Here is a 23,655-nt window from a genome sequence, read left to right on the forward strand (position 1 = left end):
TTCGACATATGCCCCTGTTCCTTATTATCCACAGAATTTGAGTCCACTATTGAGCTAAAGAACCATTTAAGCCCAGAGTCAAAGCATTTTTCCAAATGGGGAGAGGGCCCTGCCAATCTGCGATGACCTGGTTCCAGGTAAAAATCCCTTTTCGATGGAAAAACTCTATTAATTGCTGTGATATATTAATATCATCTCCTCCACCCGATATAGGGTCAAGACCTATGATTAACTTATTACCTGTTTGAAAGCTCCAAGCAAGGTTTTGGAGGAAAAATGATTCAATTTTACGAAAACTCATCCAGATGGCTGAGCCTTGAGGAGACCCTATCGTCCCCTTCCTATACCAAAAGGAGATATCTCTATTGCCCATATACTTCTTCCTAATGGATCTGCTCCATATGCTGTCCCCAAAAACACCTCTCCATAGAGACTTGCATAGCAAGGCCATCCCGAATTTCCGGAGATCCATGATTCCCCATTCCCCATGCTTCTTTGGGAGGGTAAGATTTGATAGTTTTGACAAATGATATTTACTTTTCTCTTTATTTCCTCCCCATATAAAATTTGTTGTCATTCTATTTAGCAAAAGGATAACACTCGCCGGAATGTAAAATAGATGGGCCCAAAACACCGACAGTTGGGCCAGCATAGATTGTGCTAAAACCGCTCTTCCTGCCATAGAGAGACACTTGTATTCCCATCCAGCTATCCTTTTGAAATATCAATCTGAGATCCACAGCCAGTCAGCTTTGAATAGCCCGTAGGTTTAAGATGAAAACCGAGGTATTTCATGCCATCCTTTATGGGCTTCGCTTCAATATTGAACAGTTGAACCAGATACTCTATAAATTCCATATTAACTTCCCCATGATAGAAGGAGGATTTACTATCATTTATAAGGAGACCTGTAGCTCTTTGGAACTTTTCCAATATTTCATGTAAACAGTTCCAGGAGAGCCGACAAAGCATTCCAAAAATCAAGATATCGTCCACAAATAAATTATGAGAGATGAAATTTCCCTTGTTGATCATTAGAGGGCGACATCTTTTTTCCATGATAGCTCTTTTGATATGAAGACTTAAGGAATCCATTGCTAGAATAAACAGAAGAGGGGATAGAGAACACCCCTGTCTCAGACCCCTAGCAGCCGAGAAAAAAGTAGATGGAAATCCATTGATAATGATAGCATAGTTAACATTTTCAACACAGGCCATTATCCAATTTGTACATTGACAATTTAGGCCGATTTTTATAAGAAGACATCTTAAAAACCCCCAGTCAAGGCAGTGATAGGCCTTCTTAAGGTCAATTTTCAGAATGGTCGCCTCAATTTTTTTGAATGAAGAGAGTGTAGGCTTTCCTGTGTATTTGCAACTGCCTCCAGGATCTTCCTTCCCAGGAGAAACCCATGTTGTTCCTGAGACAAGAATTTGGATAGAGTACCTCGAATTCTGCCCGCTATGATTTTGGATATGATTTTATAAATGGTGTTACACAGAGATATAGGTCTGTAATCCAAGAAAGAGGAGACTTCCTCCTTTTTAGGAATGAGGGCAATGTAAGTAGATGTGATGTGATGATGAATTTTGCCCATGGATCTTGATTCCTCTACCATACCCAGTAATTCATTCTTTATTAGATCAAAGAAATGTATGAAAAACTCTATTGTCCATCCATCGGGACCCAGACTCTTGTCATTTTTAAATGACTTCATGACCATCAGTAGTTCCTCCTCGGTGACAGGTTGGAAGAGACGTTCATTTTTTTCCTCATCAAACATGGATGGGAATAAATCAATTCCCCAGAGAATATCCTCTATCCCACAGTTCCCATTTCTTTTGTATGATTTTTAAAAAAAAATTACTGCCTCTTTGGAGATGTCTTCCTGAGAATGAACCAGATTACCCTCCTCATATTTTATCTCCCAAATAACATTAATTTCATGCCTTGAGTTCGCGTATCTATGAAAAAATTTGGTGTTCCTGTCACCTTCTTTTAACCAAATTGCTCTACTTTTCAATCTCCAGGTAGCTACTTCTATGGCAAGTAGATTGTGTTTATTCCTTTCCAGCTCCTTTATGCAACAACACAATTCTAAAGGAATGTTAACATCAGTCAATCTCTTAGCTGTCCTGTCCAACTCCTTTTGAATGTCATCAAGAGCTTTCCTGTTTGAGAGTCTCTTTCTGGTTTGCCAATCTTTTACACTCTTCCTGAGAGAAACAAGCTGACCCAAGAAGCACTGGGAGGAAGAAGAATGGTCCTAAGGAGGGAAACTATGCCAAGATTTCTGAACAAGTTTATTAAATTCTACATCCTCCAGCCCTACTCTGTTAAATTTGAAGGGAAGGCCCTTCCTAAATACCTGATTTCTCCAATGAAGGGAGATAGGTCTGTGATCAGAGATGAAACACTTTATAATGCTCGAGATTGGTGAACCCTGACGGTCCAAAAAACTATCATGGATTAGAAAACGATCTAATCTTTTTGCTAGATATGTTGCACCAGTTCTTCCGTTATCCCATGTAGGGTCCATCTGAGGGGGACAGACGTCAACAAAATTATGTTGGAGCATAGCATCTTTTATGATTCCAGCCAAAGGGTCATTCTTCCTGCCTCTGCCCCAGACTTCATCTTTACTCAAAGTGAAATTCAGATCGTCAGCTATCATCATTGAATCAATATCCATTAATTCTAATGATAGGAGATGGTTCCAAAAGGAGAAACGATCCTTATATGGAGCGTATACATTCAGAATATGGAAGGAGCCTGAAATACCATGAAAATTTGCAAGAAGCAGGATGCCGGCAAAACATCTGAATGCCTTTGCCGCTATCCATATTGAATCCCATAGAACAACTAAACCCTTGATTGACCATTTGCCTCAGTTGCAACCATGTGCCATGAAGGAAACATGCACCTGAAATATGATATGGATTCAAGACTTCCATGCATAGTCTCCTGAATGAGGAAAATCTTAGAATGAGATGAGGTAAACAAATCCTTTAGGGCCAAGAATTTATGGTCCGCCCCTAGACCCCTAATATTCATAGAAAGGATATGAGTCATGAAGGCTTGTCTCCGGGCTGGCTTGCTCTAAGAGGCCCATTAACAGCAAGATCAATAATAGGAATGTCTATGAGGGAGAGGTCATGTAGTTCTATCTGGGAAATATCCTTCCTGCCTCGGAAGTGCCTACTACCTCTGTTTTGCTTTCTTCTTACAGTTATGTTCCCTGTAGGTGTTGGACTAATATGAGGAGAGGAGGGCTTATAAGGTTTGTGAATAGTGAGGGTATGTAGTTCAAGAGATTTTTTCCTCAGAAGTAAGTCCAGATCACTTCCAACAGAGTTTATAGGGAATGAAACAAGGGAATTTTGAGGAGTGACTAAGATGCAAGGTGCTTTCCCTTTAGCTACAGATGGAACTTTTACGGGAGATGGAGAGGATGAGGGAACGTAAGTGATGTGAGAAGTAGATGGAATATCAAAATAAGGATGAGGAATTGGTAAGGGGGACAAAATTTCTTTACCTGTAGGGGGCTCGGAAGGGTAAGGAATGGAGTGAAGAACATCTGCTCTCCCAGATGGAGTAACAGACTTTCGGGGAAGTTTCTCAGATGAGAAAACTTTCTTCAGAGATTGACTTCTAGAAGTGGATTGATGCACAACATATCTCTCTTGCGGGGACAATGATTTTCGGTGAAAAAACTGAGTAGGGGCCGGCCTTCTTGGATAGGCTTCTAGACAAATAGGGAGATGAAACATGAGGAGAGGATAAAATAGATGTACCTATTCGAGGAGACCTCACAATAGGCTGATTCCTTATGTCCACAACCTCTCGCTGCTCTTTGTTCGAGAATTTTGAGGTATATTTATCATGGAATTCCCTCTCTTTGATTCTACCACCCGAACGACGAGGACAATTTCTTTTTAAGTGCCCGGTTTTGTGGCAAGCAGAGCACTGAAAAGGGACCCCCCAGAAATCAAGCCTCTGTTGAATATTTAAATCTCCCCAAAAAAGATCAATATGTTCTGGAAATCCTCCTCTATATTCCTTTTCAATTAGAATCCATGCCACTCTTTTGTCTTTTGCCCCAAGGGAATTCGGATCCACAAAGACAAATTTCCCTATAGCAATTCCTATGTCTGTCAGTGTCTCCTTCATCCATAATTCTATGGGAAGACCAGGTAACTTTACCCATATCAGATTGTTTGACGGAGTGTTCAATAGAGGATTGTATCCAATATACCATTTATGAAGAGCTAGGAAACTTTTGCCGTGTACCCATGGAAGGGTCTGAATTACTTCCAAGTCTTCAGCACTTAAGAAGTGAAAGCTATACCAATCCTTCATGAGTTTAACTAGCATGGGAATGTATCCCAGTAAGGAGTTCCATTTAGGACCTAGCCAATCTCTCATCTGGGCATCATCCATATCAGGAAAATGCCATCGACCTACAAGCGCTTGATTTTGAAGACTGGAAATTTGATCCAAGAGAAAAACACTGTCCAGGTTGATAGCCGAGGGTGGCAGAATAGTCTTAATGGGACGCTGATTATGTTTACGTCGCGGGAATTCATGTCCACCACCTTTCTGCTCACGTGCTGGTTGGATGGAAGGAGGGATTAATAACTCCGCCAGAGTGGACTGCCAGTCACACAGAAGGTTGGATCCCCCGTGGATCGATTCCTCTTCGATGGTGGCCCGCACCATAGCGGACGTGGTAGACACATCGGATAATATCTCCATGAGACCGAGAAAAAACAAAAGGAGACATCAGTTGCACTGACAGGTGATGTAAGCAAGCTCAAAGTGCGGATTAAAAAGTGGCGACCAACTTTAATTAGAATCAATCAGGTCCAAGTACATTCCAGATAAGGGAGGGGATGGCCAGGTTATACGAAAAAATTCCCATAACCTGAATGATGACAAGATCTTAGAACCGAAAAGTTGTACTTGATCTTTCCGGATATTAACCAGTTTATAGTGTACATTTAGCTGACGGGAATTAAAAAGATGAATGATCTAAGCGTCAGAAAAATATAAGATACAAGCCGATATGAAGGTAATGATGACGATTATTAATAGACTTCCCATGAATTTTCGTACTTTAGCCAATGTCACAGATCCCTCCCAGTCCCGGAAAAACTAAAATTTGGAATTTTTCGACCCCGGAAAAACCAGGGGGAGAAAACAGGTAGATCGGCCATCAGATTGACTCAAAAAAGGAAGAAAACTAAAATTCAGGACTAACTAGAAAAAATTATGCAGCAACAATAACATCCATTGCATTTGCACCAACATTGCCCAATTCTAAATCTAAAGTCTAGACATGGCCTGGATATAACACAGACTTTTGATATCTTAAAGATAGAATTCAAACACGATGCAAGCTTGTTTAATAAAGTTTTTAAATCCACTAAAAAACTGTTTAAACAACTCAGAGACATGTACAGATTCCTAGTCTTCCACCCAGATATGAAAAAATAATAGAAAGCATGAAACAGAACAGTTTTTCATTTTCTTTGAAAATCTCTGAAAATACTCTGGACTTCACTGAAATGGGAACAGAGCCTGCTTACCTCTAAACCACGAAGAACCGTCAAGAAGACCGAAACCAACCCAAGAGCCCGTCGCCTACACGCGCTTCGTTTAGCCAAGATCCTTCCATGATAAAACTGACTCTTACCCTCACAACAGTCAGATAGGGGATAGACAAAAGCTAGTTTGACAGTGTCTGAAATCTAGATAAGCAGGATTAATACGCAAAAACTGATAAAACGTCTGTAGTCCCAGAGATAGTGGAATACGTTCTGGTTGAGAATAGTGGAGATAAAAGCAGTAGAAAGTCTGTGCAGAAGATTAAACAACTCGTTCATGAATAATGGAGAAAGTTGGACCCAGGAGAGAAAACCTTCATTAGATGCGTAGAGGCGCGCAGGGAAGAGAGACAGGAAAAAACTATGGCCAAACTTTGATTTCCGAGATTATACTCAACTATATGCGACTTGTGATATCGTATAGACGATACGATCCTAGCGAAGGACAGATATGGGATAGCTTTGGATTGCTTCGTGACCCGACACGTCTCATACGAAGGAACCAGGATGCTGCATGTAGTAAACAGCTGTTTCATTCTTGGCCCGAGGACCGTCCCTGGAACTGATAGAACTTCGAAATGGGGAAACTACGTGACTGAAAAATACATTTCCCATCTATTCCGCTAAATGCTCTAGTTGTCTCGGCCTGGTGGATCCCTCCTTGGCTCGACTCTGAATCTCATTGGAGGCTGTGGAGGCAAGTTCTCGGGTTCTCCGGTTCAATATATTTAAAGCTTATCTAATAATGAACTTAATAATAATGACCTCTATATATAAGATTATATTACACCCACAATCGCTAAGTTGGAATTTCTCACAATTGGGATGGCTATATCTTTGTTGCAGAGATTAAAGGTAAGTTTCAACAAATTTAATGTAACAAAGAACGAACAAGGAGCTTCCTAAGGAAAAACGATTTTAGAAACAATGCTAATTCAATGCCACAAAAATGATAGCCTTATATGGGATTAAGAATAATTTTCTTTTTACTTGAAACATAGGGTTTGCGCTAATATAGTATTAGGTTCCCACACAATAACAATAAAATTTCAACAAATTAGAAAATGGTGCACATGACATAAGTTTAAACACGTAAATAAAAATGTATACAATACACTTTTGGTGTAAAGTTAAATTAGTATAAAATATCTTAATCACAGATTTATCAAAAGTTGAGATCACAATGCAAATTTTTTTTAAAGGTAAAACTTGAAAAAAAAAAATTATGTCTTTTTTTTTTGTGAGGAAAAAATGCTTTACCTTCATTTCATTGATACAAAAAAAAATAGTACATTCATTGAGTTTTTTTCTCACAAAAACCTTAATTCTCATGGATTTTATCTGAATATTCCATTTTCTATGCTTTTACTATTCTCTATCTTTACATCTGTGATAAAAAGCTATATGATATCCACATATAGATAGCATGTTGCTAAGTGTTATATTACTTCCAGTTTGACATAACATGATCAGTTATTAAAAAAAATAGAGAAAAGATATGTTCCCTATGAGAAGTTAATGGATCCGACATTCATAAGAGCGTCCTGTACATAAGCAGCGAAGAAAAACTTACCTAGTTCAATGTTAATACGCCTCTTTGAAAGTAGATTTGCAACCTGGTTTTGTTCTATGTAAATGTGTATGAAAGATATGTTCTAAAAAAAGGATTATATGTCAAGAGATCAATCCCTTCTATGATTAAGATGGATCTATAGTGGTCTCTTTCTCTCTCTCTTTATATAGAGAGACCATGTGTATTTTTTCATTGTTTAAGTGTATTGTTAAATATTTCATTATTTTTTGTTTTCTTGTTTATGTGAGTTCTAAGATGATTGCACAACTAACTTGTGGCTTGATTAGTCATAACCCATAAGCATCTAAGCTATCAAATTCACCTGGGGATCGCACCCGACCTTGGCCACACTAGCCCTTAGAATGGTTAGTTTTTGTCCATGGAGTTTCAAACCAGTGACCTTTACACCATGAAGTGACTTAACAAAATACACATGTGCACATAATTACTTTATTTATATGAAGTTGATATAAAATTATATTATTTAACATAGACATCCAAATATATTATTTATAAGTTCAAGAGTGAAAGTAAAATATTTGTACCACATCTCTTTCATACTGGATTGCAATAGTAACAATAAACCAAGCGAACACAATGAGAATAAGGTTATTGATGTTTTATAATGCTTTTAATTAAAACAATCAAATATGTATAATCATTTATAGTCGACATTGTTTTTTATTTAAAGTGTTTTTTTAAAAGGACACGTGCCAACTCCACTTTGAGCACACCCTCATACTAAGTTACATAATGCCTCTTTCTTTCGGTGCAACAACACCTACAACATAATATTAAAAGAAATAAATCTTTCACTTCTTAACCAAAACCTACAATACATTAGTTCTCAAAATGCAACCAATTCCATCCATGTCTGATCTTATTGATCAAATATAAAATAATAATCATTGACACTCTTCAAAAATGTGGGTGAATGACTAGTTCTTAGACTTTAATACTGACCATTGGAATGCAATTGCATAATCATGTTGTTCTCTCATGATGTATTAATAGAAATAGAAGTTCAAAAACTAAGAATTCCCAAAATCAAAAGGATATTTTGAGGTAGATGCAAAATGTATTTGAATATGGTGTAAAAAGATGTCCAATTAATAATATTCAATTCACTTTGAAATATATAATTTTATTTATAAAAAAAATTAATATAATTATAAAACAAGTGAATATTCCTAACAATGTTATCTTCTTCTTTTTCTATATAATTAGTTTGATAGAGGTGTCTATTTTAGAACATAGCTTCCAAAATTTTAATTTAAATATCCATAATTGTCACGTGGATGGTAAAAATTTAACCTCCATAGAATATTCTTAATAGAAGTCACAAATTAAAGGTTGAGATTTATCTTAAAAGTAATTATGTTTTTTGTTTTTTTAATTAAATTGATGAATTAAAAAAAAATTGTTATACGAACATGAGTTATGGTTTTTTGGACATGTGATATCAGTAAGCCATGGTATTGGTCCATTATATTGTAACAAAGCCTATTTACAAGTTAAGAATCTTTAGGGTAAAGTAGAGGTGAATCTCCATGATTAAGAATCTTTTTACATGTTTTTTTAATGTATATATGTTTAACTAATATCTATCTATCTATCTATATATATATATATATATATATATATATATATATATATATATATATATATATATATATATATATATATATATATATATATATTTGATAAATAAAAAATCATATTTTCCGGTAAAACGTGAACAACAGAACGGACGGAGGAAGCAAGGAAGGAACGCGGCTAGGGTTTACAACAAGGGACTGCACCTGATAGTCCTGCAACACTAGGTAGCCGTCAAGGCGGGAAATAAAGCTTGGGGGCAGTGGCTAACGGTCTGGCAGTGTCTTGCATAGCAACAGGAGGGAAGGAAACAACAAAGGCGAGAACTGACAGAGATATGAGTGGTATGGCAAGGGGGGTGAGATCCCCTCCTACCGAAATGTCGCAGCAAGCAAGACAAGCAACCAGGGATCAACTGGAGGACACGAGAAAAGAGGAAAGGGGTTACCTGTAATGGGAGTGAAATGGCAGGCCGGACTGGGAGGAAAATGCCTACCCAGAGCCTCCAAAAAACCTAGGTTTGTAATACCTAATAATAAGTTAGAGGAGTACAGAGGATACATGAAGGATCATGCTCTGATCTGTAAGTTCATAGGGACGTGGTCAACAGAAAAATAATTGACAAAGTGGATACAACAAAGATGGCAACCAAAGGGACACATTGATCTGAAATTGGGGGCGAAAGGGTTCTTCTCGGCTATATTCTCAAATCTAGAAGATAAGGAGAGGGTATTCGAAGATGGACCCTATTTTTTTAACAACGCAGGCCTGTTTATGAGACACTGGGAGGAGTGCTATAACCCAGATCAGGAAAAGATGATGGAAGCACCTATTTGGGTGCGTCTCTTTGGCCTCCCAATGGATTTTTGGGACTCTAAAATTCTAGAAGGGATAGGAAACTCGATCAACACCTTCGTCAAAGTGGCAGACACAATGAGGAAAGGCAGGTATGCCTCTTACACAAGAATATGTGTGTATATGAATATTATAGAGCCACTACCTGATTTCATAGAAGTTGAATACCACGATGAAGTTTGGCAACAAACCCTGGATTATGAGCATATCCCATTTAGATGCCGGAGATGCCATGAATATGGGCACCTGTACCGAACCTGTCCATTAAATAACCCAGATAACCATATGCAAGGAAAGAAGACAGGTGAGGAAACAGGAAAAGAAGATGAAGATGGCTTCCAGGAAGTGCATAGATGAAGAAGAATTCATAAACATGCAGGGTGACAAAAGACGCATCAAAATGAGACTGAGCATTGAAGAAACAACAATAGGTATGCTACCTTGCAAGAGGAGGAGGTGGAGGAGTGGAATGAGGAAGCTAGTAAGGAAAAGACAAATACGCAATAGAAGGAAAAAGAGGGAAGGAAAGTCAGGAGACAAGAAACAAAGGAGAAAGAAGGGGAAGAAAATAACATGTAAATGGTTTAACAGAACCAGATGGAGATAGATACCCAGAAAGAAGATTTCAGTGTGGAGGAGAAAGTGATGAAAAGATTATTACAAGAATGGAGACACCTAGATGAACGCTTCATTCCAGAGGATAAAAAACAACTGTATAAATAAACATTTCAGCAATACAAGCTAAAACAGGGATCGACTCTAATCGTTCAACCAAAACACTTAGGATCATAAGGGGGAAAATGACAAGACCCAGGAGGACGAGGAAAAGGGGGAAAGAAAAGGGGAAGAAGACCCATGAATGAATCTATACAGATGGTAGGGGAACTGCTAGTGAACTTGGGAAGAGTGGTGCCATTATCAGAGGTATTCCAACAACCACCCACACTGTTAAAATGATCATCGCAACCTGGAATATCAGAGGACTCAATAGCAGGGGCAAACAGAGATACCTCAAAGAGAGGCTGAAAAAGGATAAACCCAGTATTATGATCCTACAGGAAACGGAAATCAATGAAAAAAAGCTCAGAGAGATTCTGGGAAATCATAAACCCCAGTACCAAGTAATAGGATAGGATGCAAATGGCAATGTCGGAGGACTGGCCATAATTTGGAACCCAGAGGAAATATGGTTCGAGGACTAGGTTAGCATTCCACAAATAATCTCCGGAAGATTCAAGATTTTTTTTGTCTTTGAGGTTTCTGCGAGTTTCATGATTGTGTAGCATATCTTCTGGATACATCGCATTAGGTTTATTTATAATCGACATTTCAAACCATCAACAGTGGTTCATATTCAGGATGTGAAAATTGTTGAAAGACTGTGTAGAACCTCTATTTTACACCCATTTGTCTACAATTTTCCTCCACTTTTCCTTATCTTTCCTTCACTTTTGCCTCATTTTCACCATAAAACCTCTCAGATCATTACATTCAGTGTCAATAAGCATGATCAAGCAAGTTTTGCTAATGGATGACTATTTGTTTAGTTTTTGACTTACTTGCAGGAATCCCGCAGCTATCTGATGATCCCGCAGCTATCTGAAGATCCTGCAGCCTTTTTGTTAAATACTATGATCCACGTGTCGGTTTGCTAGATGGGCCACATGGGCACTCAGGTATCAGTGTGCTCGAGGTTCCTGTCCCTTTGTTCCAGCCATCCACGTCACTTTCACCCATGGTCAAAGCTGGTTTAGCCACGGTCAACTCAAGGTGGTTTAAACGGTGTTTGAAAGCTGTTTGGTCACGGCACCTTAAATGGTGATCTGTCTATGATCTACGGGTGGCAGAGGACGCAATCCAACAGGGGATTTATTATCCATGTCGACAAGAACCACTGAACTCGTCCACGCAACCGTGATGTGTCCAAGGACCATTAATACGCATACTGTTTTATTGTTTTTCTGTTAACTAGTTGTACGCGTAGGATAACTTAGAAGCTCCTATAAATTGATGCGTCTGCGTACGCTCAAAGAACTTTTGATTAGTTGTATTTTGCTGCACTCGTGTTGAATTTAGAAGCGTTTGTGAACTCTGTTTTCTAGTGCTATTCCAGCACTCTGTTTTGTAAACTTTTTGCAAATGGAGAAATCAATATAGCACTGTTTTGAAGTTTCCAGATCTTTGAGTTCTCTTGTGGCTGAATGAACAGAGGGCCCCTGCTCATCTCAGCCTTTGTAAAGTATTTCATGTGCAGCATTTCATTATTTTCTCATTTGTTTCCTTAAGCATGTATAGTTTTATTTACTTGTTTTCCTTTATTTTCAGCTGATCAGTGTTATTTCTTTGCAGGTTTCTTTTAGCCCGGGATTTATTTTTATATGTGTTGTGTTTGCTTTACAGCTAATGGTATTTGAAGTTGACAATTCAAGTGCTGCCTTTGTCTTTATAGTTAGTTTTTAATCTTATTTCTCAAAAAGCTGTTAACATACATGAATGATCTTCATCATAAACTACTATCTTTTAAGATCAAAATATCACTAACTTGCAGCTTGTTTGGGTGCTTTTTGGACTGTTCTTAAGCTACTTTCTTTCCGTACTTTACACAGTACATGTGCTTTGAAGTATTGAGTTAGAAAGAGTAAATCATTACCACTAGTCTTTAAAGTAGAAGTTTTTGATTTTAAAGTGCTTCCTAGACTATTTCCTCACTACTTTCTAATCATGCTTTCCATAGTACATATGGCTGAAGTAGAGAATTAGAAATAGCAAATTATTATCATTAGTCTTTCAAGCATATTTTTCTCACTTTTATAATTCCACTTAAGCTACTTTCTTTCCGTGCTTTACACAGTACATGTGCTTTGAGGCATCGAGATAGAGAGAGATAATCTTTATTCTTGGGTTTTAAAAGTGATTTTCTTTTCCTTTTATTAGCAGCAACTTGAACAGTGTCTAGTGCCATTGGTAGTGGTCATTTGCTTTCAAGTTTATTTCAAGTCATTTCAATTTCATTTATTCATTCCAAGCATTTCCTTTCAAGCAAATAGTTAGAGATCACTCAACACACACTTCCACTCATTTAGAATTCACTCTACACACACACCATCACTCACTTGTTTATAAATTCTCATTCCATCTAGGAACATAATTAAACCGCAACAACACCCCCAACGATAAGAAAAACTCTAAGAGGATACTTAAGTACATATAGTACACCTTCACTTCATCAGCTTACGAGCCCCGGGTTGACAATAAATACTAGCAATTTAGATAACACTAAATTGACTAAACATTTTGGCGCCGTTGCCGGGGAAGTGAAATTAAGTAGCCATATTCTTAGAAGAAAAAAAATATATAAAAAAAAAACAACAACTTCAAGAAAAGAAGTTAATAACCTATCTAAGTATGCTCTCCTCTTGCACTTTGAAGTGATCTGGAGGATTAGAAAGGAAAAGTTATTAATCTAATAGTTTCTTAAGTATGCTCTCTTCTTGCACCTGGAGTGAACTGGAAGATCAGAAAAAGAACTATTTAACTTGACTTGAGGATAAAATAAAAATGACATGCATAGAGCTAGAGCTCGAAGTTCAATTTTTACAAGTCCATCTGCTTCAAGAGATAGACAAGAGATACCTCCCTTATCTCCAACCGAAACTCCTAGTCCTGAAATTCAAGAACCAAGAGTTGACTCTCCTATACCTTCTATTGAGTTTGAACTAGGAAGAGACTCTTCTCTTTCTCCTATCAGACAACCAATTGTAATTGAGGAAATAGACTCACCTGAAGAGGAAGGAGAAATCTCTTCTCATTCACCCTTTGTAGAAGAACCAGAAGATTTTGAAATCCCTAGGAGAATCATCATGGCAGAGGAAGAAGGAGGCGGTAGAGGTAGAGGTAGAGGAGGAGGAGGAAATAACAATAACAATGGAGGAGGTAGAGGTCCCATTGGAGGAAATAGAGATGGGGATAACACATTTGGGTTTCCCATTGTTGATGAGGACTCCCGAGCCACCATGAAAAAAATATCACCATCCGTCCTCCCAAATTTTCATGGATTAAGAACTGAGGACCCTGAAACATTCTTGTTTGAATTTGAAGTTGTGTGTCGAACTTATGACTATCTGGATGATACTCAGAAACTCAAACTGTTCCCATCAACATTAAAAGATCAAGCTTTGAAATGGTTCATGGGATTAGTTACTCAGTCCATTAGGACCTGGGATGAAATGAAACAAACCTTTTTGGATAGGTATTTGGACTATTGTATGCCTACTGATCATAAGGGTGAAGTTTTTAAAATGATGCAAAAAGAAGATGAGAGCTTAGAAGATTTACTTGAGAGATTTCAATATAATTTAAAAAGAGCAAAAATGAGCACCTTGGATGAAGAGACCTTAAAAGCCCTCTTATTAAAAGCCATTAGGGATGAGTGGATAGATATCTTAAACATGATGGGGAAAGGGGATATTTCTCAACTTCCTCTCAGTGATATAGCAGAACTATGTACCCATCTCTCAAGAGGCAAATCAAAAACTCAAAAAGGGCCTAGAGATTCTTCTCTCCTTAGGGCAAATAAATCTGCAACAGGATCAGTGAGTAGGGCTGAAATCGGTAATATGCTAGATGAATTTAAAACTGACATCTTAGGGAGTCTTAGTGAACAAATTGATACCCTTAAGATTCAGAATAAACAAAAGGCAGAAGCCGAGGCTATGACCATTTTTTGCCCGAAGTGTAGAAAGAAGCATGCTTTAAGGGAATGTCCCTTGGAAGCACAAGTTGTGGAAACCTGTGTAATTTGCTCAGAAACCCATGAGACCAAGGAATGTCCTTCAATCCCTGGCCTCAAAGCAGTCTTTCAAGAAGATCCAAGTACGCTTGAATCTCTTTGTTTTGTTGCAAGGAAACCTTGGCAGGGGCAGCAAAATCAAGGGTTTAACAACTCTATGAATTTCCAGCCCCCACCAAATTGGAATCCTTGGCAACAACCTTGGTCACAACCACAAAATCCTTTCCAAGCATGGTTGCAAAGCATGCAAATGCAAAATCCTTATGGGAGATTTGCCCAATTCTATCAATATCCTCAATCCTTTCAGAATCAGCAAGCTCCCCAACTTCCAAATCAAGGTCAACAATTGTCATTACCATTCCCTCAACAACAACCTCCTCCACAAAATCAAAATTCTCAACTCTTGTTACAATCTCAGCAGAGGCCAAATCAACTTCCCTCTCAACCTCAACCAAACCCCAATAATAGGAATCCTCAAAATGCTTATGTGATGGAAGGTCAACCACTTATGGAAGGTCAACCATTCCCTACCTATATGGTTGTCCCTCTCAATGAGGTCCAACTCAGATCAGGTAGAATCTTAGACCAACCTTCTACAAGTACTCAACAACCAAGCATTTCTGAGGAAGAATCTCTCAAAGCCAATAAAGGTTCTGAAGTATCCCTTCAAAACCCAAGCATTAAAGAAAAAGAAAAAGAATCAACTCCCTTAGTAGAGCAACCTACATCTTCAGCTATTCCTCCTTTTCCTGAAAGATTGCAAATTGATAAAGGAGTGGAGAAGCAAATTTGGTTGCCTGACTATAGCTTTCTAGATGAATTAAAAAATGTCTGTATCAAGATTCCCTTGTTAACAGCCATTAAGGAGATTCCCATTCTAGCAAAGACAATAAAGGAGATGAGTTTGAAAAAAACAATAAAAAGAACCAGAGACACAAAAAGGATACATCTAGTTGGAAAAATTGCAGACATTATGATGGGTAAAATTACCATGCAAAAATATGTAGATCCCGGTAGCCCTATTGTTAAAACTCATATTAATGGGGTTGAAATCCCAAATACTTTGATTGACTTAGGAGCCGCTATCAACATTATGAGTAGACAGACCATGGATCAGTTAAAACTTCCTAATCTTCTCTTTACACCTACTTTGCTGCAACTTGCAAACAGATCAATCATTAAACCTGATGGTGTATTGGAAGACATTCCAGTCTCACTAGACTCTTGGGAGTATCCAGTTGATTTTATGATTTTAACTCCCAAGAACAATCTAGGAGGACATCCTCTTATTTTAGGAAGACCTTGGCTGGCCACAGCTGATGCTTTCATAAGTTGTAGGTCGGGAGACATGTATATATCAGATGGTAATTCTACCAAGAAATTCAACTTGTATCCTCCCGCAAAGGCAATAACAGAAATAGGAGAAGATGAGTGGATTAATGATGAGGAAACTCTTCAACCTGTTCTAACCATCTCTGAAATCAGTGAGGACAGTCAAATTCTAAATACATTAGAAAATTTTGAGGCACCTTTAGAATATGACTCTTCACAATTCCAGTTAGATGCAGATATTGAATATCTCTCCTCTAGACAAATGTCTCTCTTCTCAATGGAAGAGTTTGGTAGTTCTACAGTTGAAATCTTTCCAGGAAAAACATTAAACATTAACAAAAACTTGGAAAGACTACAACAAGAAGAATTAACTAAACTGTTGCAAAAACATTCCACTGCCTTTGCATGGGAATATACCGACATGAAAGGAATCGACCCTAAGACTTGTATTCATCATATTTACATTGAAGAAAACAGCAGACCTATTAGGCAGCCACAAAGACGGATGAATCCAAATCTTAGGGAAATTGTGAAAGAAGAACTTCAGAAATTGCTCAAGGTAAACTTCATTTACCCCATTTCAGATAGCCAATGGGTTTCTCCCTTGGTTATAGTACCCAAAAAGAATGGTAAATGGAGAGTTTGCATTGACTATCGAGAATTGAACAAGGCAACCTTAAAGGATCATTTTCCTCTACCTTTTATTGATCAGGTATTAGACACTTTAGCAGGTAAAAAGTATTTCTCATTCTTGGATGGTTTTAGTGGTTACAATCAGATTCAGGTAGCACCTGAAGATCAAGACAAAACCACCTTTACTTGTCCTTGGGGGACTTTTGCCTATCGAGTACTCCCTTTTGGTTTATGCAATGCACCAGCCACATTTCAAAGGGCTGTACTAGGAATTTTCTCAGATCTGATTCATGATTGTGTAGAGGTTTACATGGACGATTTCACAGTCTATGGTAATACATTTGAAGAAGCTTTGGCAAATTTGGAAAAAGTACTGGTAAGATGTAAGGAAACAAATCTTTCTTTAAGTCATGAAAAGTGTTTTATGATGTTTACTGAAGGGATTGTTTTAGGACATCATATTTCAGGAGATGGAATCAAAGTTGATAGATCTAAAGTAGAAGTCATCTCTAAGTTACCTGTTCCAAATTGCCAAAGAGATGTTAGAAGTTTTCTTGGGTTTACTGGTTATTACAGAAGATTTATTGAAAACTTCACGAAGATAGCATCCCCTCTTTTCAAATTACTTACCAAAGATTGTGAATTTAAGTGGGATCCTGAATGTCAATCTGCCTTTGAAGCTTTAAAGTCTAGAATATCTGAAGCACCCATTTTAAGGGGTCCAAATTGGAAACTCCCTTTCCACATTTCTACTGATGCTTCAGATACAGCTTTAGGAGCTGTTTTGGGACAAAAGGATTTGATCCCTTATGCCATTTATTACACGAGTAAGAATTTGACTCCTACTGAGTTAAATTATACTGTTACTGAAAAGGAGTTTCTAGCCGTTGTTCATGCTAGAAACAAGTTTAGACACTATATAACCGGCTATGAAACCTTTGTCCACACTGATCACTCTGCCATTAGATACCTCATGAACAAACCAGTCACTAATGGTAGAGTTACAAGATGGCTTTTGCTTTTACAAGAATTCAACATAACTGTGTTAGATCGACCAGGTATGCAGAACACAGTAGCTGACTTCTTGTCTAGAATCCAAAACACTAATGAGGACTCTCCGGTAGAGGACAAATTTCCAGATGAGTATTTGTTTGCAGTAACTACCAAAACCCCTTGGTATGCTGATATTGCTAATTATTTAGTTACTGGAAAATTACCTTTACATTTATTTCCTAATGAGAAAAGGAAAATCATTCAGGATAGTTCACTTTATTCTTGGATTTCTAATGAATTGTTCAGAACAGGGCCAGATTTGATGATCAGAAGATGTGTACGAGAGGATGAGATGCCTGACATCCTTAAAGCATGTCATGACGAACCTTGTGGCGGACATTTTTCTGATAAGAGGACTGCCTATAAAATCCTTTCATCAGGATATTATTGGCCTTCTCTCTTTAAGGATGCAAAGCAATATGTTAAAAGGTGTGACAGTTGTCAGAGAACTGGGAGACCAACTCTTTCAAATGAAATGCCACTACAGCCACAGGTATGCATCGAACCTTTCGAGAAATGGGCTCTAGATTTTGTTGGACCAATTAATCCGCCATCCAAGCAAAATAGATATATACTGGTTTGTACTGATTATGTTACCAAGTGGGTAGAAGCTATAGCATTAACTTCTGCTACTGAAAATTCAGTTGTTCAATTTCTTTTCAAGGATATTTTCACTCGTTTTGGTGTCCCAAGAGAAATTGTAACAGATCAGGGAAGCCAGTTTACATCAAGGATGGTGGAAAAGCTGATGGAGGAATATAAGATTAAGCATAGAACATCTACTCCATACCATCCGCAAGCGAATGGTCAAGTAGAATCTACAAATAAAGTTCTTGAAAGCATCATCACAAAGACTGTTCATCTTCATAGAAGAGATTGGGCAGAAAGGCTTCCTGAAGCCTTATGGGCCTATAGAACTACATGGAGGAACACTACAGGACATTCTCCCTATGAACTTGTTTATGGGAAGGAAGTCCTGTTCCCCATTGAGTTCCAAATCAAGACCTTCAAGACAGCAGTTCAATTGGGGATGAGCTTAACAGAAGCCCAGAAGCACAGAATGGACCAGTTAAATGAACTAGATGAAATGAGACAAGATGCAATTCTAAGAACCGATCTAGTTCAGCACCAAAGAAGCAAATGGCATGATCGACATATCAAAGAAAAGAAGTTTCAAAAGGGTGATTGGGCACTCTTGTTTGATTCAAAATTTAAAGACTTCAAAAGAAAATTTCAAACTCATTGGCTTGGGCCATATGAGATTGATGAAGTCTTTAACAATGGAGCAGTTAGAGTGAAGACTATTGATGAACTTCAAACTCCCTTTATTGTGAATGGCCACCGGTTAAAAGTCTATCACAAGCCACTCTCAAGAGAGGAGTTTGTTAAGTTATTCCAAAGCGATTCTGAAATGAGGCTGGTGGAGAAGAATTCTTCTCCTCCATCAGCCTAATCTCTGTTTCTTTCAATTTCAATTTCAATAAAAAAAAATAAAAAAAAAAAAAAAAAAAAATGAATAAATGTATGAACCTGAAAACCAATCTCTGATTGGCAGTCTCATGCAGAAAACATAAGGTGAAAATCAGGGTCACCTGACACCTCATGTTTTCCAAAAGAAAAATCTCTCTCTTTCTTTCATTTCCATTTCATTTATTTCATCTCACCATTTTCTTTCATCTTACCATCTTCACTTCACCTCACTGCTTTTCACTCATTCATTCATTCATTCATTCATTCATTCCATTTCACTTCATTAATAAAGTTTTTTTTAGGCAACTAAAGTATTTTATGCAGCTAGAAGACTTCATTACAGTTTCTGCAGCCATTTGACAATCCTGCAGCCGATTAGCTTTCCTGCAGCCTTCTGTACCTGCACAAGAAACACAGTTTGTCTGAAGAAAATATTTACAGTTCAAAATCATCAAAGACAAGGAGAAAAGATCATGTGCTAGCAATAAAGTTAACAAAAGGTTAGTAAATCATCAAAAGCCAAATCGAATGTGATCCGAGGTATGTTCAAAACTCTAAACCTATGGTTGTTTCATTATGCGAACTTTCTGGGTTATGTTTTGTTGGCCACTAAACGTAATGATTACCCATTTTCTTTTTCCCATGCGACTACAAATCTCCGAATCCTCCACGTCTACCAGCTCATAATAACCACGATTTTTGAAATTACATGTGGCTGTTTCGGTCATTAAGGTCTTGTACCCTAATGACGTAACCTACCGCATTACGTCTCTCAGCTCTCGTTCCGCAGCCATGTGTCACTCCACATCCGAAATTGGAGAATGTAGCCGTTCCGTTTGTCATTTCAAAACCCTCTATGTTCATAACACCCTATTCCTCGCCATTATCTCCCTTGTTTCGTTTTCACTCACTACGATTACCTCCATAAACCATCCTCTGTTTTCCCTCTGCCGTATAGTCGTAAACCTGTAATACAGTCGTATTACGACTGTTAGTCACTATTTTTACCGTGTCCACGTTAATTCCACCGTTTAACTCTAAATTCAAGCCGTGAATTCCCGGTGTTTGAGACTGTTTATGCACCGTATACCCTCTGTTCCACAGAGTCTGAACAGAGACCGAGAAGTTACTGTGTGAAGTTACGGAGTTACTGTGTAAGGTCACCATCAAATTTGTGTTTAAACAAAGCTGAAGAGTCGATGGGAAAGCTTCTGAGGGCTGAACCGGAAGGTTCGAAATTCTTGGAGGCATATCCACAGGTTGAGGAGGCACTACAAAAAGCCAATTGGTTACAATGTATCAGAAAGTTTAAGGGCTACCATAAGGAAGTAACCAAAGCCTTTGCAAGATCGTTTACGGATAAGGACAGCCAGGCAAAGGTGGGAGATTTAACAGTTATAGTCAGCGAAGGAAGCATAGCAAGGGCTACCTCTCTTCCACAAACCGGTGAACGTTGGTTCAAAAACCGGGCAGTCCAGGATCAACAATGGAAGCGGATTTTTAAAAACCCAGGTATGGACACAAGTGTTTTTACCAAAGGCATCCCAATTTCCCATGTTAAAGAAGAATGGAAAATTCTATTGTTATTAGTACAAAAGTTTTTCACCTGTGAAGGGAGATTTGGAGTGTTGTATGTCTATCATGGTAAAATTATGCTGCAGTTTCAAGGAGAACATGATATAAACCTTCCTTATTTCCTATTTCAAAGCCTTAGGAAAATGTGTTCCATGGCTCAACGAAATCCACGAAATGTAGAAGCTTACCTCTGTCACCATGGTCTTGTAAAGTTATTGATAGAAGAACAGTTAAAAGAAAAACAAGACACATGGGAAAAATTCCTTGTAAGGAATCATTTTGCAGAGCCTGGAGAGTCTTCTATACCTAGAAAGAGCAGAAGGAAGAGAAGGGAAAGTATCTCTGAGACTGATGTCTTAGAAGGACAAACTGTAGAAGAAATAGAAGTCCATCATCCTGAACCTGAGATTGAACCCACTGAAGACAGTGCTCAAGAGGTCATCTCGGAAACCCTCGCTGAACTTGCTAAGGAAGCTGCCAAAAAGAAAAGAGAGGACAAAAAGAAACAAAAACAAGATAAGGGGAAATCCATAGTCCGAGAAACTGACCAGACCCCAGAGCATTCTAGTGGTGAAGAAAGAGATAACCAGCCTTTAGCACAGAGGATAACTAAACTCCATGAGAAAACTGCCCTCTCTGAGAAAGTAAAAGCTCAAAAACCAAAGGAAAAGGCACAAAAAGAAACACATAGTGCTGCCACTGTAAGAAGGAGTAGTAGATTGCAGAATAAAAGGAAAGCCACGAGGACACTCTTCGTTGATCTTAGCACACCTGAGAAGGGTGCTACACAAGCAGACCTTGAGGATAGTCCTTCATCACGTGAGGCAGCTACTCCTCCAAGAGAAGACAGTCCATTTCAGCCGGAGTTTGAAACTGAAATTGAGCATGAATATAGTCCAAGGAGGTCACCAATTGTTGACCCAGTTCAACAAGAGGTGTACAACTATTATGAGACATTGGAGCAAAACACTGCTGGCCCAAGTAATGTCATACCTCATGAGCAGCAAATAGATTTACTTAGACAAGAAATCTATGAACTGGAAGTGCTGAACCGTCACATTAAACAGAGAAATGAAGAAATGAAGCAGCAAGTTGATATTGCCAAGGCAATCCAAGATAATACCTATCTTCACATGAGCATGTGGCAGAAGAAACATAACAGACTCAAGAAGAGATGCAGAACGCTGAACAGAGCCTTAATTAATTTGAAATTCAGATGCATGTTCAAGAGGCCAAAGGTTAATGTTTCTACACAAAGGAAGAGAAGGAGGTTGGATGTCCTAGCTGAGGCATCCCAGCAGATGGACTGAATTGTGTTTTCATTGCATGAGGACATGCAATACCCTCGGAGTGGGGGTATGTAGAACCTCTATTTTACACCCATTTGTCTACAATTTTCCTCCACTTTTCCTTATCTTTCCTTCACTTTTGCCTCATTTTCACCATAAAACCTCTCAGATCATTACATTCAGTGTCAATAAGCATGATCAAGCAAGTTTTGCTAATGGATGACTATTTGTTTAGTTTTTGACTTACTTGCAGGAATCCCGCAGCTATCTGATGATCCCGCAGCTATCTGAAGATCCTGCAGCCTTTTTGTTAAATACTATGATCCACGTGTCGGTTTGCTAGATGGGCCACATGGGCACTCAGGTATCAGTGTGCTCGAGGTTCCTGTCCCTTTGTTCCAGCCATCCACGTCACTTTCACCCATGGTCAAAGCTGGTTTAGCCACGGTCAACTCAAGGTGGTTTAAACGGTGTTTGAAAGCTGTTTGGTCACGGCACCTTAAATGGTGATCTGTCTATGATCTACTGGTGGCAGAGGACGCAATCCAACAGGGGATTTATTATCCATGTCGACAAGAACCACTGAACTCGTCCACGCAACCGTGATGTGTCCAAGGACCATTAATACGCATACTGTTTTATTGTTTTTCTGTTAACTAGTTGTACGCGTAGGATAACTTAGAAGCTCCTATAAATTGATGCGTCTGCGTACGCTCAAAGAACTTTTGATTAGTTGTATTTTGCTGCACTCGTGTTGAATTTAGAAGCGTTTGTGAACTCTGTTTTCTAGTGCTATTCCAGCACTCTGTTTTGTAAACTTTTTGCAAATGGAGAAATCAATATAGCACTGTTTTGAAGTTTCCAGATCTTTGAGTTCTCTTGTGGCTGAATGAACAGAGGGCCCCTGCTCATCTCAGCCTTTGTAAAGTATTTCATGTGCAACATTTCATTATTTTCTCATTTGTTTCCTTAAGCATGTATAGTTTTATTTACTTGTTTTCCTTTATTTTCAGCTGATCAGTGTTATTTCTTTGCAGGTTTCTTTTAGCCCGGGATTTATTTTTATATGTGTTGTGTTTGCTTTACAGCTAATGGTATTTGAAGTTGACAATTCAAGTGCTGCCTTTGTCTTTATAGTTAGTTTTTAATCTTATTTCTCAAAAAGTTGTTAACATACATGAATGATCTTCATCATAAACTACTATCTTTTAAGATCAAAATATCACTAACTTGCAGCTTGTTTGGGTGCTTTTTGGACTGTTCTTAAGCTACTTTCTTTCCGTACTTTACACAGTACATGTGCTTTGAAGTATTGAGTTAGAAAGAGTAAATCATTACCACTAGTCTTTAAAGTAGAAGTTTTTGATTTTAAAGTGCTTCCTAGACTATTTCCTCACTACTTTCTAATCATGCTTTCCATAGTACATATGGCTGAAGTAGAGAATTAGAAATAGCAAATTATTATCATTAGTCTTTCAAGCATATTTTTCTCACTTTTATAATTCCACTTAAGCTACTTTCTTTCCGTGCTTTACACAGTACATGTGCTTTGAGGCATCGAGATAGAGAGAGATAATCTTTATTCTTGGGTTTTAAAAGTGATTTTCTTTTCCTTTTATTAGCAGCAACTTGAACAGTGTCTAGTGCCATTGGTAGTGGTCATTTGCTTTCAAGTTTATTTCAAGTCATTTCAATTTCATTTATTCATTCCAAGCATTTCCTTTCAAGCAAATAGTTAGAGATCACTCAACACACACTTCCACTCATTTAGAATTCACTCTACACACACACCATCACTCACTTGTTTATAAATTCTCATTCCATCTACGAACATAATTAAACCGCAACAACACCCCCAACGATAAGAAAAACTCTAAGAGGAT

This window comes from Pinus tabuliformis, chromosome 3_2 (assembly GCF_031772625.1).
Source record: "Pinus tabuliformis cultivar Carrire ecotype Pingquan chromosome 3_2, CPIR1, whole genome shotgun sequence".
Taxonomy (NCBI): domain Eukaryota; kingdom Viridiplantae; phylum Streptophyta; class Pinopsida; order Pinales; family Pinaceae; genus Pinus; species Pinus tabuliformis.